This window comes from Rissa tridactyla, chromosome 1 (genome assembly GCF_028500815.1).
Source record: "Rissa tridactyla isolate bRisTri1 chromosome 1, bRisTri1.patW.cur.20221130, whole genome shotgun sequence".
Classification (NCBI taxonomy): Eukaryota; Metazoa; Chordata; class Aves; order Charadriiformes; family Laridae; genus Rissa; species Rissa tridactyla.
Window position 1 is genome coordinate 7,849,625 of NC_071466.1, and position 20,841 is coordinate 7,870,465.

Genomic DNA, 20,841 nt, shown 5'->3' on the forward strand with positions numbered 1-20,841 from the left:
CCATCTGTTTAATAACAGAACAACTCTTAGAGGGATGTTTGCTACAGCCGTTCCCACAGGAGGAAATCTATATGTACACACACACACTGAGCAGCACTTTCCACATTTTGTTGGCCCAGACCCAGAACATCTCAACTTGCAAGATCAAGATTTAATTTCAAGGCAGGAATAGTAAGAGAACACCCCAAAGCCATAAACAGCCTCAACTGCTGAGATGATGCATTTCAGCAGTGGAAGGTGCCCAAATAACGGCTGTGACAACCCTCCTGATTGCTGAAAACCTCCTGATGACCCAGTGGGGTTCTTCTTTCCAACAAACACATTGCTCGTGGGTTGGGTTAGAGGTCTCCCACCCACTTTTCCAAGGCTACAAGTGTTGTTTTACATAGATAATGCTGAAGAGTCCCTGCACAAATAAAAGCAGCAGATATGTTAAAATGCTAGTTGCCATCTAAAATGTTTCCCTGGCAAACAACAACAAAAAGATAATCTGAAGCAAAGTGTTCCTTGCCACGTGCACGTGCGTTTCTGCAATTGTGGCAGGAAAGCACACACTGGCAAAACACCTTTGCCCTAAAAGCTACATGCTGCTGCCCCAATGACAGAAAATAGCAGAGGCGGGGGGAGAAACAAAAACAAATAAAAATAATGAAAGAGAGGTCTACAGGCCATGTCTTGATCTATCAGAGAACTCTTACACTGCTGAAGGGGAACATCACTGTCTCCCTGATGCCCAGTGATGCCAAAACCCTGTGACTACATCCTAACCCAGGGCGATAGCCTGCAGAGCCACTTTGATTCACAAAGTGGCAAGTGATGACCCAAATAGCCAGGATCTGGCTGACGTGTAGCCCCTATTGGTCTGACCTGTTGTTTATTGTTCTTAAATATTTTTATTTTTTTTTTTTAAATTAACGCTTTGAAACTAGGGCAGCATGTAGTTTGGGGGTTGTACGCTTCCAGTTAATGAGAATTCAGACTTCAAAAGATAAACACTTCAAAGGGATTACAAAAGAAAAACTTAGACTTTAATCTCCCTAAATAAATAAGCACTGAACGTACTAACGCCCTCTGCACTCTAGCTTCTTAACGTTTTCCACAAACTAAGGGCACACTGGGTGCCTAGCATTTTAAAGAGGTTTGAAGAAGCGGAACAGGACACCGGAAAAACCTGTACAAACTTCTTGCAGAGCAATAACCAAATGCAATCTCTGCTTTCTGCAGAAGCCTTTGCAATAAAGCCTTGCAAGTTGAAGCCTCAGCACAGCTCTGAAGACCCAATATCTGCTGCAAAGCCGTTGAGGAGAAACAGGTTCTCTCCCTCCCCCGGGCTGAGAAACAACCAATGCCAGTTACACAGACCTTTTCAATATTAGTAGGACTGTGCTGCATTTTTGTCTGTGATAGCAGTGGTGGTCACACATTGCCTGACTTCAGGTCGTACCTGCACCGGCACGTCACGGCAGAGTCTGTCCCTACCAGCATGTCCTCGAGGAGATGGATCACAGCATGTAGCAAACTTGGTCTTAATAAGAGAATTCCTTGTTTAGTTTGATTTCCACCTAAATAGCAGTTTGCATCTGTATATCCTCAAAAGACAGCAGGAATAAGGTTCTGCAATAACCCCAGGTGCCAACTATGATGTCCAAGACAAAGATGAAGCTACTTTCTTTGCCTTGGCAAAGACCACTAGGGATGGACCAGGCACAAAAAATCCAGATCACGGTCAGTTCAGATTCCTCTTAGACAGATATGCAGGAATGGAGACCAAGCTGATAACAGATGAGAGTTGACGTGCAAGGAGCCCCATGAGCTGTGCCCACGTGGTTTCTAAGTGACTTTTCACTGGAAACCAGTCCAACAAGCTCACGAGTTCTCCTTCATGCACACAAATTTGGAAAGCCAACAAAAAGTTGGATATCAGCAGAAGAATGGTGAGGACACTTGACACATTCACCTGGGATGCTGTGTTGCCTAGACACATCTCCAGAATCAGAGAAAAAAAGACATAATGCAGACCAAAGATTTCTGCACAAAGGAGACTAAAGTCACTTCAGATATGAACAGGTGATAAATAAGACGTCCAACATCTCCAAGGCTTCCCTAATTATAGAAGTCCAAAGAGTACATGTCGCTTACTTTGATGTTTATTGGTTGATTTTCTAAAGCACAACAGCTCTGAGAGCAGGCTGATGCAGCAGAGACCATCTTTTCAAGCCTCTGCTTCATGGTGAGATCTGAGTGGCCGAAACATGAACCCTGCGAAAGGCTTTTCCTGCCAAGGAGGTAGTTCCTGTGTAATAAACCTCTATGGCTTACCAAGAGAGACCTCAAAACACAGCTTCCCTTTTTCCCTTTTGCCTGTTTGGCTAATATCTCCTCCATGCTACTCATTTTTAAGAAGCCCTGTGAGCCTTGTGTCCCACACCTCTGCTATGCTTAAAAATAAATAAATCTAAAAAATCAGGTGGAACCACAAACAGGTTCTGAAGTTGCTAGAAGGAACAGGCAAAATATAGGTGGGACATGAAGACTTTTCATTACGAAAAAACATGGGATACTTTTGGTCCCCCCTGCCAAAGACTTCCTGGCAACCCAAGTATGAGAAGAGTTTGTTCTTCTGGGCGCTGGTGGAAAGAGGGCAGCAACTCATGAATTTTTCACATCTGCAAGTCTAATGAGGTTTTTGGTTTTTAGAAGTAGCAAAGAGAAGTTTTAAGCAGCCCAAGAGGTGTAAAACCCCATTCTTCCTGGCAGAGAAAGTCAGCTGTTAGCCACTCCAGAGAGAGATGGTTGGGGACGTGTTGAAAGTACCCAAACAAGCTAGAAAAATGCATTAGGTGACATGGATAGAGCTGATGCCACCTCAGGGTACCTGATGGATCTGTCAAGAGTCTGCTTCCCTCTCTCTGAGTCTATGTCATAAGGGAGGCCCAAGTTGGGGTGCCCACAGGAGGGCATCTTCTGTGCTTGACAAGAGAGGCCAGCAAATGTCAGGCAAGATAAGTTAGTGTTCAGCAGGCACAGAAACATTTATGTTACAGCAATGGAATAATGATGAATTCAGTTGTAAGCAAAGCTGAAAGGGAGTAGAAAGATTGATAAAGGCAGTAACAGCAACACCCTGAATTCCCATGCCAAGGAGTTAATTAGCCCTATACACAGTGCTTTCTGGCTCAGAAAATCCAGGAGTCTCAGTCCTGCATCAGGGTCACTGACCACAAGTAGAAATGCAAGCAATTTTATGTGCAGCCCAATCACTGCACAACCTTTACACTGTGAGAGAATATACCCCAACCCTACTGAGCCAACACTCTTCTAACTACCAAGCTAGAAGCTGGCAGGAAATCAGTGGACTTTAGCAGACACCAAGTTTGTTTCACTGTCCAAGAACAAGCCAACTAGACTTTCCACAAGGGCATTGCCAGTATCGCCTTGAAGGAGCTTCTTGGTGGCATCCAGGAAGACCAAATAAAAAGAGATCACAGTGTGCTTTTTTTTGTCCCTCAGAAAGATGGGCTTGACACATTGAAAAGTTCAGCCGGGCACCAGGAGGAGCTGATTGGTTAAGTCATAAGAGTGGTGAGGACATCCTAGTGCTGCTCATTATGAGGGCTCCAAAACCCTTAGCCAGATAAACCAGAAGATATACCAGTCACTTTGCTAAAGTTTTCCTGCATTCAAGCAGTACTCCAACCAGTGGGGATGGTGGTGTTTGAGAAGAGGGAGGGCAGCATCCAGGAGGCAGTTGGGAGTTTCCACGTTACAACAGCCAACCATTAATCCCACTGCCGGTAAACAGTGGAGAGACCGCAGGGAGGAACCTCCAGGTTACAGCCAGCACCAACCAAAGAAGGAGGTTGGATGCAGAGGACTTTTGCTAGGCACAGTCCTAAATGCACACAAATGCACCCCCTGACTTCCCCAGACACATGTAGGCACAGTAACTCCGGTACACGTCTGGTCTCAGGCCATCAGCTCTACCAGGGAGGCAGATGTGCAGATCACACTAAAAGTCAACACAGCACATCTCTTTGGAGCAGCAGTAAGCACTGCCTTGGCACTGTGCCTGGTGGAGTCACCTTGGGACAACATCCCAGAAATATTTAGGTCTGTACAAGAACACAGCAGTTCAACAGTTAAAAAATGCAAAATACCAGCTCAACAGTTAAGCTGGGCTGAGACAACACAAGGACCCAGAGAGCACCAGAAGTGGCCATTGATCTTGGCAGAAGACATAGAAGAGGAGGTATCTGAGCCACAACACCAAAGAGACACGGCAGGAAAGCTCTGGGATCTCTGGTTCAAGAAGGACAGGGAACTGCTGGAGAGGGGACAGCAAAGGGCTGCAAAGATGCTGAGGGGACTGGAACACCTCTCTTATGAAGAAAGGCTGAGGGACTTGGGTCTTTTCAGTCTGGAAAAATCTGGGGGAATCTTATCAATGCTTATAAATACTTAAAGGGTGGGTGTCAGGAGGATGGGGCCAGGCTCTTCTCAGTGGTGCCCAGAGACAGGACAAGGGAGAAAAACATGAACATAGGAAGTTCCGCCTAAACATGAGGAGGAACTTCTTTCCTGTGAGGGTGGCAGAGCCCTGGCACAGGCTGCCCAGAGAGGTGGTGGAGTCTCCATCTCTGGAGACATTCCAAACCCACCTGGACGTGTTCCTGTGCCACCTGCTCTGGGTGACCCTGCTCTGGCAGGGGGTTGGACTGGATGGTCTCCAGAGGTCCCTTCCAACCCCTATCATCCTGGGATTCTGTGAAAGCACTGAATAGATCTGGGAGAAGCTGGAAGGGGAGGGAGGCTGTGTCTTGAATAGGACACCCCATGTTCAACCTGGGCACAAAGACAGCCAAGGTGAGAGAAGAGAGGAAGAGCCATCAATGGAAGAAGACAACAAGACCCAGGAAAGTACAGCTAGATGTCGAAGAAAATTATGAAGGGGCTCAAGCGCAGACAAGGAATTAAAATATATTTAAGAAATTACAACGATGGCATAATATTTTTTCTCTCCACAGACTCCAAGAGTTTTGCCATCTTAACTAAGCTGCAAACCAAAAGTTTATACCAAGCCTTATCCATTTCTCAGCATGTGTTTTTGCTGAGGAATTAAGTGGAAACAGAACTGGTTTTGAACATGCACACCCTGACAAGCAGTTTCCTTTACAGAGAAGTTTTTCTCCCCCCTCCCCGATTACCCTTTCCTACACACACCCCTGAAGAGTTTGCCATAATCACAAGTGTGTTGCATTAGCTGGCCCTCCAAGGGCCAGTTTAATCTTCTCTGGAAGGTGTTAGCAGCTAAAGGAGCAGCCTGTCCAACACATTGCTGTAGAGGGCTTGTCATCTGCTTTCCTTAAGACACATCCCCTGCTGCACTGCTGAAAATTTGGTTCAAGCCAGTAGGAGAAGAAGAGAACTGCACGAACCATGCCAATAGCACTCATCTGAGAATGAGCAGAATTCCTCCACACCCACTGCACGCACTTTAATTGAAACAGTAAGGGGGAAAAAAAAAAGAAACCCAGCAAGATTCATTTTACAATCAATACTCTGCACGTCTGCTGTGCAACTGCTATCCAGAGCATTAAGCATGAATGTCTCTGGCTTAATGAGAGGTGGAAAGTCCTAGTTAAATGGATTACAAGCTCTTTATTTCCTATGATTGATTCCTTCCATACAGCTGCAAGAAACATTCTTCAAGAACTGTTCTTAAGCAGCAGAGAAGCTAAATTAGCCAAGGAGCAAACTGGCTTTCACGTACTCGCTGCTCCTTCCCTCCCATTCTGCACGCAACCAACACGTGTCACAGCACCAAAGTACCCTCACCCATCACATCGGCAACAAGAGCTGCACGCACAAGAGCTAATCCCTCCACGCCTTCCAAGATGTCATTCCTGCTTCCATTTCCAAAGCAAACACTCACTGCTCCACAGCGGTTAGCTGCTCCTCTGTAGCTCCCTTGTTCTACAAGCCGGATACTGTTTTGGCTTCCTACGCCAAGAGCGCATAAATTAATTTGATAAGACTCTAATCGCTCAACAAACTCCTTCCCACTACAAACACACTGGATGTGCTGCGGCCAAAGTAATCAAAAGAGAAGACAGTCAGCAGGATTCGGTGACGTGAAAGACTCACAAGAAATCAACTCTATCTCCCTGATTTTGGAGAGCTTCTGGCGCTAGCACTTCTTGTTTCCTTCTCATCGCAACCAGACTGATTTGGAGCAATCAAGACAGACCATTGGACACTGGGAAGGGCTTCTAGGTATTCACTTTTGGATAGAGCACTCTAAAAAGCCATGAGCAAACTGATGAAGCCCAGGAGAGTTCAACAAACAAAGTCAGCCTAGATTAGGAGATGAATGTAGAAGGACTGTTGACTGATCTTTATAATACAGGCATGGGGTGGGAAATACCAAAGTTCTCAGCAAAAACAAGAGCATGAATGCATGCGATATGAAGAAACAATGGGAGCTGCTGTTACATGCTTGGGAATGCCAAATGTGGTGTGAGCTCTGAAAGCAGTTTGAAAGTTTCATGGCAGACACGTGCACCATATCTCTCAAACATGAAGATACCGCTACTGACTCAGGAAGACTCTCAGTGCTAGAGTTATCTCTGAACGGTTGTACAAGGTCCATCCTGGGAGGTTTTCAAGCCCTGTTTGGACACATCTCTGAGTAACCTGGCCTGAGCTCAGCACTGACCTTGCTTTAAGCAGGGTGAGATGGAGCAGAGCCCTTCTGAGGTCCCCTCCCACCCGAGTAAGGAAATGGATCCAAGATTAAATGAAATGTTGAGTGCTAGGCCCAACAGGAGCTTCAACTACCAGAATGCACATGCAGGTTTTTCAACCAAGAAGCTACAGCACGTTCTGGAAGCCTTTCTCATAAAGCGACTCTGAATTTAACGTGTAGCCCCCCACAGCTATTCCATCTGTGATACAATAATCCCCTTCTGACGAGTTGTCAGGGCAGACTCGCCCAATTGGCTGTTTCCATTTCATCCCCTCCACTACAGCTTTCCGCTCACTTGAAAAAAGAAAAACATGGAAACAAAAACAATATCAGAAAAATGAGATATTCATACACCCCATCCCCTCCCTCCCTCCCTCGATATTTTGGCTTCTGGCAGAGCAAGGGCTAACATCCCTCTTCTGTTTCAAAGATGCTCAATAAAGCACAGGTTTGCCTCGCGCTCCTAAAGCTTCTTTCCAGTTATTACTGAATCCTTTCCAGTTCGGTATAAATCAGTCTGTTCAATGCAAGGAGACAGGAGTGACAGTTTGCCTCCCAGAGGATTTACAAGCTCAACCTAGACACTGCACAGCGAATGAAAATTGCCTCTAAGGAAACGAGTCAGTAACGAAAGACAGGTTACAGCCATGCCACCACACAGTTACTCAGCGCCAGGTAAATATTTTCTTAACTGCTGATGTGCGTATTCTTTCAAAACCTGGTAGCTGATCTTCAGGAAGACATGAATAAGGACACAATGATTTTACTGCTTGCAGAAGCATAAATCTTTCAGAAGGGAATTTTCTCAATTGACTTGGCAAGCGGTTGCGATGTTCTCAAAAGCTCCTCACTTTCCAAAGAGCATCTCAAAATGCTGGTCAAGGTCATTCCGATGTTAGAAATGACACATCAAGGGAAGAGAAGCGAGGGTGAAATCAGGAAGGAAACCGCCCCTCCAGCCACAGGGTGACTCCCAGAGTTAACAGAGGAGACTCACAGTCGTTTCCAACCCATGCCTGGAGAGTCCTGTTCTAATAAAAACAAAAAACAGAACTCCATCTGCCAGTTACATCAGCTACTATCTTGTTTTCCTTATGGAAAGGACCAGTCATGAGGGATTCACAAACTCATTTACTGATGCAAATCCAAGACCTATTAGTCAAAGCGCTTTCAATCATTTTTGAGGACTTTTAATACAACAAGCATTAACCCAGTCCACTCCAGCGCCCTCCCCAGCATCACTGACACTCTTCCAGAGGGTTACCAATGGTACCACCACTCAGCACATTATCAAACAGTGATGAGCAAACTGGCATGTTCAAGATAATCATAATTAGAGTGAAACAATGACATCTGCAAATTGTCTTCACAGCAAGGCAACGGTCTTCCCTCCACCCCACCTCCAGTGAAACCCTACGCAAAGCTAAACAGGAGTTATTTGGGTAGCCAGTAAATCATAAAGAATAGGGGTACCTTGTAACTTGTGAAATGATCAGCATTGCTGCCCATCCTTACAGCCACTTCTACATCCTTCCCCCGCCTCATTCACAGCCAGCAGGTTATTGATGTCGGTCAAAGACATCCAGAGCAAACTGTGGCCAGGTTATGATGAGCCATGGGGTCTGGGATGCTGGCACAAAGCTCTCCATCTGCCGTGCTTCAAAGCACTAATGCCCACTGAGGTCATTGCTTATGATCCTCAGCCTCATGCTACAGAGAACATGGGTTTGAGGCAAGACCCCAAGTGGTCCATTAATACATAGCTATGTAGTTTGGTGGGAATTGCTTCCAGCCCAGAGCAGCTCATCCAAACATCTGGAGCAGCAAGTCCCACAGGAGCCCAGAGGCCAGGATGCAACAGCACCAGTATTTCTCTTCCCTTCCTTGTTAAACACTAAGCTTTCTAGGAAAAGGCCTCAGAAAAAGGAGAGGCTGAAAGTTCATTTTTCTTAAGTAGCTCTGTGATATTGCTGTAGTGAAAATAAAAACTACCCGGATTTCTACCAGGGCAGAGTGCTCAGCATCACAGACTAAAGATCAGTTATGCAAACATTCAGGCAGTGCTAATAAGACTGACCACGAGGGAGCATGTGTTCATTCAACGAGATGACCTTTCCTTTCCTACCTAGAAAGACATAGATGTCACCACAAAGACAAGGGCACTCCTCAAGGCAGACCTTTCAGCACCAGAAAAAGGGGGAAAAAAAACCCACACAAATAAAAAAGGCGTCCTGCACATCTTTTGATGAACCACCCTTATGCCAGCAGCAAGGATGCAAGAGAAACATGTGCTAGTCCTCAAAGCTACAGCTACACTTGCTCTGAAGACAGAAGCACCTACCCAGATGGGTCAGGCACCTCACACATCTGGAATACAGCCCAAAAAGCAGCTACATCCCAGGAAAGCAGAGGAGGACTTTCCAGAGCACAGAACTCCCACAGAAAAGCATTTTTTTATTATTATTATTCTCACACACACGCACTTCCCCCAGGGTTTATTTATTAAGAGGTTCCCAGGAAGTTTAGCCTACGTAACTTGAAAGGGCAAGCCAGCTGCACACAAACGTAGCATTTCCAGGATGAAATGGCTTCCAATTCAGCCTACTTCACTTCTAGTAAGCCACCTCGGGTTTTCCTCTGCAGTCAATTCAGATTAAGAGCCTGTCTCGATAGGAACATTGAGGAAAGCTACTGTCTGCAGAAAAAAGGCAGATTTCCTTCTACTAGCCAAGAGCTAAAAATATCTTTACTTTCAGCTCGTTTTCCTGAGAAAACAGTGTGATTTCATAAGTGTCTCTCTTCCTGTTCTCCCCTACCCTTCCTTCCCTCCCCAAGCAGCAGTGCCCTGGAGCATCAGACTCTTCCAGCCCACGAAGCGGTTACACACTGGCAAGCTCTCCAAGAGGAGTTGCTGCCAGGTGGGAAAAGATCAAATGAACCTCCCCCCCAGAAGAAGTGCCATTCTAGTCCAGCTTGCTGTCAAAGACTTGTCAGTACGTACAGCTGGAGACATGAAAGGAAGAAAGGAAGAAAAGATTAAAGATTGGAAATAAGTCCCAAAGAAACTAGACCTCCTTTACTCTTGGGTCAACTTTTTTTTTGGTTAAAAAGTAAAACATTGAGAACATCTCACATTAAATAACTTGGATGGATGGATGGCCAACCCAGTTTCTGCCACCCTCTTGAACATACTGAAAAGGTCCTGAAAAAATACTGGTATATTCAAATTAAGAGAAAGCAACAAGTACCCAAAACAGCGTTTCTGCAAGTGTGAATTCAACAAGAAACTTCAGGATTAGGCTTTATAAACACTAGAAGCAAACCAAAAAACCCAAACCAAACAAAAAAGACCACGCGCAATACCTTTCTTTTTGTTGGAATAGTTCTTACACATTACCGAAACTCAAGGGCAAAGCAACATAAAAATTGCTGTTCCCTGGATGAAAACACCCGAGTTCAAAGCCACCAGCATCCAGAATTGATAAACCAGAAGACTCTTAATTCTGAAGGAAAAGAGCTGGCCAAGAAGCAAAGAAAATTAAAACTGGAGACTTTTTTCCTGAGAAAATGGTAACTTCCAGACTAGAGAGGTATATATGGGTGTAGAAAAGAGAAGGAGAGTATTTATCTCTTTGCCATACCAGAGACTGTAGTGGAAGGCTGCAGAGAGCATTTCTCAGCTGGGTAACTGGTCAGACTGGAGAAGGGGAGAGGAAGATGGAATTCGGAAATTAGGAAGTCAGAGGTGTAAACACCGGGGAGGCTGGGCCTGATGGTGAAAGCACAGAGTAACAGGGAAAGAAGCATCTGTTTACACAGTGAGGAAGAGGAGGAGGAAGAATCCCAACTCACCACTCATGCTTCAAGCCATTAATGGGAAAATGCGCATCAGGGAAAAAAAAAGACTGCATTTAGCAAGAATTAATTTATTCAGATTTGCACAAGGTTGTAACATAAAATACCCATCACTAACAGGGTAAAGAACTACCTAAGGGGCAGGGAATAAAAAAAAATAAAAATCAACAAGAACGATAATTTTTTTTGAGACCATTGTTTGTACCAAGTTCAGAAAATCCCCCTCAAGCACCCTCCAAGCCAACAAGCCTTCCCCTCAAAGTATTTCTGGGTAAGAAATTCCCAAGGTCAATCACTTTTCCCAGTCCTTACAAGGTGTTTATAGGGCCTGACACAATCATTCCAGTTGTAAAAGCGGCCAGGATGCTGCTAGCTCTCAAGGACTCATTGAAAGCACAAGGCAGAAGGATCTGCGCTGGCATAACAAGTCAGCAGGTTAATCTACCAGCAAGAAGAAAAAGAAAGAAAGAAATGGGAGAAAAAAAAAAAAATTAAGCTTGCTTCATGTCTTTGTTCCCAAGCCTGGTGATCTAGCTGTTTCTGTGTGTCTTAAGAACTATTTTCAACTGAAAAAAAGGGAATCTGGCACGCACGCCCAGCCTGCTTCATCACTGCAGGAGTTTCAGACTTCCAGTTTCCCCTGCATCCATGGGATGTGGGCGTCATGGTCTAGGTAAGGCATAGGAGATACAAGAGCATCCACAATGCTTGCCAGAACTAGAAGACTTTTTTTTCCAGCTAGGACACAATTTATAAACCATCATGGGTGTCTTCACATCTACATTACAGTCCAGCTGACGTGCAATAGCAAGTCCCCCTGGCTCATGGTTGATTTGATGGTCGCTTGAATTTCTCTGTTAATCTCCAGCAGGCCATTCCCTCCAAGAGCTCCTTCTTCATTCCCAGTACCATCATCCTATTTTTTGATTCTGTGGGCTTATCAGCAATATGTTTGACTAGAGTTTTATTTTTTTCCCCCATCTCCGCTATCTCTTAAGCTGGTTTAAGAACAGTTATGTAAGAGTCCTTCTGGGTTACAATGGGAAAAGAAGCGCTTCCTTCTCTGAGCTGAATTCTAGCATTACTAGCACATCTTCCAGGTCTCTATCAGCCCCAGCCTTATTGAAACTACTCATTTCAGAGATGTAAAACAAACCACATAGCTCCCCCAAATTAAGGTATTTCAGGCATTGGACCACAGAGCACTTCTCATCAGTGACTGTTTCTCCTGAAAAGGCACTGAATGGAATGACTGTGAAACAACACCTATAGTGTCTCACCTTTTCCAACATGGTTAAACCACAGCTCAGATATCATGTAAACCTAGTTTCAGAAGCTCTTAAGCCAGCCAAGCTGGGGAGAAAAAAAAAATACATGCATCTTCAAGTCAACAAGAAGCTTATCAAGAAGTCCCAAGGGCAGATGAGACAGAAGATGCCTAATTCATGAAAAAAGTAATTCCAATCTCTGCACCCACTAAACCTAATTGAGTAAAACTAGTTACCTTCCTTGGCTCTTCTAAGCCTATAGGCGTCAAGTGAGAGACATGAGTCAAACTCTGCATATTCTTTCTGCCCTTTACAGGTGAACCCCTGAATTTACTACTTCTATTTCAAAGCAGGCCAAAAGAAATCTAAGCAACTGCTAGAAAACTTCTCCTTTTCTAGCCAATTCAAAGAACACTTGATTTTTACTTTATTTTATTGTGAATTGTAGATTCATCAAGACCACAGCAGACACAGACCCTTGCCTCACACTTTTCTGTGTGATACAAGGTGGGGTTATGGTGGCTTCTGCTAATCTAGCAGGGCTTTTGGAGCTAGCCTACACATCCTGCAACATCGTATGAGGCTCTGGCAACCCACAAGATTCAGCTGTCAGGGTTATTTGGATCAACTTACTCTTCAGATGATTTCATCACTGACCTTAGCAAGTGATTGGGCTAGATGACCTCCAGAGCTCCCTCTCAAGCTGAACTATTTATTCTATAATTTTATATTCGTGTACATAAATCACTTTCTTCAAGGAACGTAAGACTCTGACCCAAAACCCAGGCTTAGCATTCCTATGAGTTCTCAGAAATTGCTTGACAGCAAGTTACAGAGGAACATTTTCTGTTCTGCAGACTGCTTGATCAGAGCCAGGCTTACAAACCCACTTGAGCTCAGAGGAGCATCGAGCTCTCAGCACCCAAAAATCTGCCCTTACAAGGTAGCCAGGATCCATGTTTTCTAAGCCAAGTTCAGTTAGAGGAAGAGCATTCTCACAGAAGAGAAGAAGCTGAACCAAAACCATTTAACTCATTTCAAGTATGAATTGAGAACACTGGGGCCCTATAGCTCTGGATACATGCTTGTAAGCCTTAATTTCCTCATCTCATCAATCAAGGCAAAACACAGTCCTGTTCCGCAGAAAACACAGCTAGACTATGTTGCCCATTGCACCGGTAGGACCAGTGTGACCAGTCCTAGGCTGCCTCCTGCCCAGAGCTGCCACTGACACACTGGTGGCAACTACATTGTGCAAGAACATTGATGAGCAAGGAATACCCATGCACTGAGAGCTGCCATCTCCAAGTATTATAAGTACCATGAGGGTGGTGAGACACTGGCCCAGGTTGCCCAGAGAGGTGGGAGATGCCCCATCCCTGGAAACATTCCAGGCCAGGTTGGACGAGGCTCTGAGCAACCTGGTCTAGTTGAAGATGTCCCTGCTTATTGCAGGGGGGTTGGACTAGATGGCCTTTGAAGGTCCCTTCCCACCCAAACCATTCCCTGATTCCGTGAAAACACAGGAAGCAAATAGAACAAGCTATTGCTTACTAGCCAACGTGAAAAAAAGACTTTTCAGGAACTTGAAAGCCCAGAGATGTTGCATTTCCTTCACCAAACTCATGCCAATTTTTCTCCCATACATCAAGGCACTGCAGAGAAGCAAGGAAGTGCTCAAGCAGCTTCCATACAAGAAAGTTTTGGAGAGGTGTCTCTGCCTCCTGGCTTGGCCAAGTACAACCCAGTGACCTGGGAAAAAAAAAAAAAAAAAGACCACCACTCACGCTGTGTTCAGAAGCGACTTGGAAAGAGGACTCAGGAGAATTTAGTATTTTCCTTTTTTCCTCCCTTTCTAAATGGATGTTTCCATTAGAGAAACTAATCACTCTACCAAGTTTTGAAACAGCCCGAGGTTTACAGCCAACATATAAACTCCAAAAGAGTGCGGCTGGTCAGGATGGAAATATCTTTTCCAGCATAAACCCCTCAAGCTAGCAATGTTGGCCAAACTGCTGTAAATCACCATCTTCTCTTTAATCCTGGCTATTAACTTTTAGCTTTTTAAGCAATTCTACATATTCCAGCAAGTTGGGGTTTATGGATCATGCTGCTTTCCAAGAATGCCTTTTTCTCTCTTTAGCAGCACAGCAATTGCAAGCTATTGAGTAGCCTGTGAGCCTTTAGGTAATAAAGTCCTCATCCCTTAGCTTGGATCTTCCTCAGTAGTACTTAAAAGAGGGCGATAACATTTTCACTGGGCTAGAAAACACACTGTCCCAATATTACCAATATCATGTAGAATCCACTCTGATCCTAGGCGTTTTCAAACAGAGTTGTTGGCTGTTCAATCTTCTGCCAAGCCCTTGAGAACCTCACTTTTTCTCCTTTCTTGTTCCATTTAGTATTGACTGACTGAAACCTGTTAAAACCTTCCCTTTTTTTGCAAGCAGCTGATACCACCTGCTTCCAGCCGCGCGGATGAAAGCAAGAGCATCACGCACCCATTTCTATTCCGGTGACATTACGCAAGTGCCTTCTTCACACACCACCTACGCTTCAGTCCTCAATCTGTTTGGTTTCACAGCATCCCTCTGGAGTGAAAACATGGAGGCAGCTCCGTGTCTCGTCTAGCTGCGTCTTTCAATGGGCTGTTCGTGTTTCTTTTCACAGCTTAATAAGGTTTTGTTCCCCAAGCTGGAGAAGCATCTTTGCCACCCAGCACTTGTTCAGCCCACAGGTTTGAACCCAGCATATGCAGCTTGCTCAGCACACCCAAGCTCAAGAGCCCTCTCTGCAACAGGTTGTTGAGGTTTTATGGGGAAGTAAGCGCGATTTCTCTTAAATATCTCCTTGAGCTCAAAGTAAACATTTTAAATGTAGACTCCTGAAAGCCCTTGGGCTTTCACCTTAACTAAACTGACATGTCAAAGCCTTTTTTTTTTTTTCCCCAAACCTGCACATGAAAACCCAGGCTATTTACTATAACAGATCTACAAATTTGACAAGCCCAACCTTGGTGGTTGGCCACCAGGCAGAAAAACAATCACAGATATAGCCAAGTGGTTTAGAAAAAGTAGAGGATGGTAGAGCCTCTACTATTCTTTGGTAATGAGCTACTCAGTTAAGTGGCACCTTTCCCTAGCATGGGATCCTTCCCAATAGGCTTCACAGAATCACAGAATGATAGGGATTGGAAGGGACCTCTGGAGACCATTCAGTCCAACCCCCTGCCAGAGCAGGGTCACCCAGAGCAGGTGGCACAGGAACACATCCAGGCGGGTTTGGAATGTCTCCAGAGACAGAGACTCTACCACCTCTCTGGGCAGCCTGTGACAGGGCTCTGTCACACTCAGAGTAAAGAAGTTCCTCCTCATGTTTAAGTGGAGCTTCCTATGTTCGAGTTCGTGCCCGGGTTCAAGGGAAGTTTCTTCTCAAGTTCTTAAGCTTCATAGAGAGTCATAACAGCCTTGCCCAAAACATTTCAACCACACAGCAGGAGATAATCCTACTGGCAGTTTGGTCATGCCAAGAGCTCCACATGGTCCACAGCCCACACATAGCTTGATTGCACCCAACTTCAAGATAATGAGTACAACTCAACACTATGCTGCTGTCTGCAGACCAGAGCCAGGGTAAACCCAGCCTTCTGTCCAGCCAACACAAAACAGGGTGCTTGAGGCCCCATTACAAAGTCCCTGCACGGGTCAACCAGTCCGACCATCCCACTATTGCAGCAGAGGTCAAAACACAGCTGGATGCCACAGGATGTGTTTAAAACTCACAACATTGTTTTAATCTCTCCCTACCATGAACCAATACTTCCACATTTATCTATGGAAAAAGTTTCCAAAATATAAGGAAGCTGCCCGGCTTTCAGATAGGAACAAACTCAGTGGTTACACCACTAAGGTCACTCCACCTGTTAAGGAAAAGTAGCATGGGGGAGAACATACTGGATTTCAGACACCTGGAATACACGGAAATGGGTTTTACTTTTTTCTGTAGCAAGATCAAAAGAGTTGACATGACCCTCGGCTGGTAAATCCCAACCCTATGCCACCAGCTTCCCCATCACCATCCCCAGATCCTGGTCCTTCGTTCAGAGACTTCAGGAACTAGACAAGATGCAAAGTAATGGAATCTCCCAGGCTTGCTTGGAAAGGATGCAAAGGCTTCACTGTGATGATAACAGATGTTATCATCACAACTGAACTCCCTACAGCTTGTGTTGTCTTTCCCAAGAGACCTCTTCTACAGACCAAATGACATCGTCCATCCTGGAACAACACAGTGAGGCTCTCACAGAAAGTGTTGAGGGTTTTAAGCACAGATGGCACTATTTTAATTCTTTGCTGTCAACATAGGGAGAGAAGAATGGAGATTTGGGGATTTTATTTAAATATTTTTCTTATTTATTATTTTTAAAGGGAGTGAATTAAGTGGCTATGAACTTATGCACCTTGCAAGGGCCAATATCCCTAATCTTCAAAGCTTCCTCCCATTATCAACATTACTTTAGGATGAGCAAAACACACACACACACAGAGAGTGGCATCCTCAGAACATCAGCTCCAGCCCCCTACCAGAATCCACAGGTATCGCTGGAGGAAAGAGTGGAGCACACAGAGCAGATCAGAGAACAGACGAGACAACAAATCACCAAGTCCTTCATTACAGCCAGAGTGTATTTAATGAAATAATACACTCTTGCCACTCTTTACTCTTACAGAAAGAGCTTGAACTTAGCCATATATAGGATTTTCTCTTTTCCCCTCCCACTCAAGCTATCAAGTGGAAGTGATTGAAACAAAGCCCAAGAAGGAAGAAGATCTAACACGCTCATAAGCACCTAAGATGTAGCAGGGAGACACAAAGTTTACAACCTTCCTCTACAACCCACCCAAAAGAGGGCATTATTACAGTTATTATACTTGCAAGTTACTTCTTCGCCCCCCTCCCACCCCAACCATTAAGATCTTGGATCTGCCATATTCCATGCTAGGTTTCAGAACTAGTACCTTTGTTGCTTGGTAGCCCCAACTTTTCCCTACACACCCTAGAAATCAACCAACCACGACAAGATGACTTTTTTAGACATCAGAATAAGCCTGATTTTTTATTTCAGGAGAGTTCAGCAAGTGGCACACACAAGTTTCAAGCCTCTCATGTACCACATTGAAGGCTGCAGAGCCAACTGGATCATCTAGTTTGCCCCAAAATAAAACCTAAACAATCTGTTAGAGCTGACCACTTCATCAAATGGGAGAAAAGCAGGTACAGGATCAACCCCAGCAGATCCAGAGCTAACACCAGACAGTGCAAACATCAACAATGCCATTTAAACAAAACACGCTTGCATTTAACTTCAAGAAAAAAAAGTGTCATCCCTCCCCCCTACCAGCTCTATTGCATTAACCTTTGTCACCGCTGTGACAGGTAACTCTCCTGCCACATCTCCAGCTTGTCAGAAGCATATAAAAAATGAGAGCTTTTAAGACAGTCAGTATTCTTGGCAAGAAGTTTGAGATGATCCGAGGGCTGGAGCCCCGCTGCTGGGAGGACAGGCTGAGAGAGTTGGGGTTGTTCAGCCTGGAGAAGAGAAGGCTCCGGGGAGACCTTAGAGCCCCTTCCAGTCCCTCAAGGGGGCCTACAGGAAGGATGGGGAGGGACTCTGGATGAGGGATTGTAATGATAGGACACGGGGTAACAGCCTCAAACTGAAGGAGGGGAGATTTAGATTGGATCTCAGGCCAGCATTCTTGGCTGTGAGGGTGGTGAGGCACTGGAACAGGTTGCCCAGGGAAGCTGCCAATGCCCCATCCCTGGAAGTGTTCAAGGCCAGGCTGGATTCAAGTTGTACTCAAGATAGTCTCTGTCTTTGTACTATGACAGTCCTGAATTTTTGCTTTAAGGTACAACGCAGTTTATTAGCTGAAAGGATTTCCAGCTGCAGTTATTGCCTACTTGGAACTGAACCAATATCCATTCATTGTCCCTCTACTTGCAAGACAAGACTGCACAAGAAAGCCAAAGCTCACCATTGATTTCCTGCTAAAAATCAGGTCCTGGAGGCAGAATAAACTCATTATATATTTTAATCTTGTTGGGCTTTGAAATTCTTCTCAAAGGATGGTTTAACTAACACAATTTGGAAACAAGAGGTGGCCAAGACTTTACCTGCACAACAGCTCATTTTGCCGGTCACTATCCGTGCAACGCAGAGAAGAGAATTCCAGATCTAGGCAAAGGATGGCAGATTCATGCCTAGATCCAGCAGCCATTGAGCTATTCTTTGCAGCGATCTGTGTACTATTGAGCGCACATAGAGCAGGCTATTCACTGAGACACTTGCCCAAAGTACAAATATCGCTTGGACTTCGGCAGCTGAACAGAGAAGTTTAAGACTTCAGAATAATACTGCTTTATTTGAACGACACCTGGAGGTGAAGGGAGGGTCAAATGCAGCACAACACACAGAGAAAAGCACTTTATGGAGACAGGGGTGTTGAGCAGAAGGTAACAAGATCTTCACAGCCCTCTCGTGTGACTGCAGTATCATCCAGGGACTAGAGCCATATCCCACAGTCGCAAAACCAGAATGCGATTCCCCTCTTTGTTTGCTGGAATCATAGAATCATTTAGGTTGGAAGGGACCTTTCAGATAATCTAGTCCAACCATCAGCCTAACACTGACAAAGCCACCACTAACTCACATCCCTCAGCACCACGTGTGTCTATCTTTTAAATACCTCCAGGGATGGCAACTCCACCACTGCCCTGGGCAGCCTCTTCCAATGCTTGGCAGCCCTTTCAGTGAAGAGATTTTTCCTAATATCCATCCTAAACCTCCCCTGGGGCAACTTGAGGCCGTTTCCTTTTGTCCCGTGGCCTGTTCCTTGGGAGACGAGACTGACCCCCCCTGGCTACCCCCTCCTTTCAGGGAGTTGCAGAGAGCGAGAAGGTCTCCCCTCAGGCTCCTTTTCTCCAGGCTGAACACCCCCAGCTCCCTCAGCCGCTCCTCACCAGACTTGTGCTCCAGACCCCTCACCAGCTCCGGTGCCCTTCTCTGGACTCGCTCCAGAAACAGGAATACATGATGGAGGAGGTGTATTACTGCCACAAAACCTTAGAAGTCTGTATAAATCGTGACAGTTGAGTGCTCTGGGTGGGGAGGATTAGCAACGTTCATGCACACACACGTGCAGGATGCGTTTCGTCTCCAAGGGTATTCCAAACAGAAAGACAATAGCCCCTTATTGCAACACCTCCCCAGATGATCTTTTATACACCCACGTGCCACGCAACTCAAAAGCGGTTCTCAGCACTGCTTTTAAACACAACAGCACAATTAAAAACCTAATACCCGAAGGGAACAATAGGACACCCGTATGGATTAATGCGAATGGCAGGTACGAGAGGGAACAAAAAGAAATCAAAGGTGCTTTCACTGCAATTCCCAAACCAACCCTCAAATTAAGTTCTTCCAACCCTTTAAAAAGGCTCAGACTATCTTATATTTTCTTTTAAGCAGCCTTCCTACTATCAATGTTTGAACATGTGAAAGCCCCGAAGGAGAGAGCTCAAACAGCGGGGCAGGATGGGGAAAGAGTTCAGCTCTCAAAAGGTCATTCCTGTGCAGAGGTGTCTCAAAGCTGCCGACACTTTTTGGCAGCTAAACCTTCACGAAGAAGGCACAAATGGGAACAGACATGACATGCCCTGCTATTTGCACAAGCCTTAGACAGATTCAGGTTACAGTTTCACCTGCGTAGAGCAGATACACCAGGTAAGCCACCCCAAAGCTTCCTTGGAAAAAGGAAAAAGAAATTATTTTTGGCTAGGTGTGTGTACACGCTACAAAAAACACAGAGCAAAAGTCTGAGTGAAATATTATCCCTACTTAAAAAAAAATATAGAGAAAAACCCATTAGGCCAATAATCATGTCACATTAATATAGTTTCTATCACTTTTACCCATATACCTGTCTTCAGACTACACAGTTTGCTTTATATTTCAGACCAACAAAAAAAAGCAAATAGGCTTCTAGAGAATAGAAACACAAAAGCCCACAGCAAAAGTCACCTACACAGATGAAGGCAGACCAGAATCAGGTTTTTCTTTCCTTCATAAGTTGAAACCCTCCACTGTAAAGAAAAATAATCACCCAACTTCAGGATGTTAAATGCCTCTTTTTGCCAGATTACTGACAAAAAAAAATAAATCTGCTGGAGATGCTGAATCGCACAGGAAACAAGCTTGTTTTCTCAACTGGGGACGAGAAACGGCAATGAGACCCAGAAATCCTAAAAAGAGACCCCACCATTCCCCAAACCACAGGACAAATTGCCATCCTGCTATGAGGAGTAACACAGACCCACCTATACGTCTGAAAATTTTGGGGGGGTGGGGGAGGGGGGGTGGAAAGAGACATGCCGATGGATGGTGCCATTTCACACCTTAAAACCTACAGATTCAGGCAAGGATGCTCCCCACCACGCAGCCCAGCAGCCAGCCCCGCTCTCCTGTCCCAGCCTCTGCACGGGATGCCCCATCACACCAGACCTCATCTGGCACCTCTGTTATTTCAGGGCACTGATTGCAACGAAGCTCTTCTTCCTCACCGTGCACAAAACCGCCACAAAACGATCCTTCGACTGCCCTGCAGCGCTTCAGCAACGCTCGGATGCTTCTCTGGCTGCCACGAGCCTGCCGCGCTCCATCTCTTTTTCATTTCCCCCCCCACCCCGCCCCATCAGGACATTGCAAACCATCCACAAAAAAAAAAAACCCGAAAAAAAAACCCACACACAGAACAGCGCCGAAAAGAAATCTCACCATCACATTTGCAGCACGGATGATTTCATCCCAATTACTCGCTCTTGTCATGCAAAAAGAGAGCTACAGGAGAAAATTTAAATCCTGAGCCAGACAATACAACAGCCAAAAATTGAAGACACTGCCCCAAGCAT

General features: G+C 45.2%; 1 protein-coding gene across 6 annotated transcripts in view; it reads right to left on the reverse strand.

Annotated features, from left to right (window-relative positions):
• GDPD5 (glycerophosphodiester phosphodiesterase domain containing 5) overlaps nt 1–20,841 on the reverse strand; it is a 193,796-nt gene that overhangs the window by 131,653 nt on the left and 41,302 nt on the right. The window contains exon 1 of one of the 6 annotated variants that reach the window (XM_054188896.1): nt 20,708–20,726. The exons of the other annotated variants lie outside the window; for them this stretch is intronic. The gene's annotated coding sequence lies outside the window, so the exon portion shown is untranslated. Of the gene's footprint in view, nt 1–20,707; nt 20,727–20,841 lie in introns of those variants that run through there. 6 annotated transcript variants of the gene reach the window in all.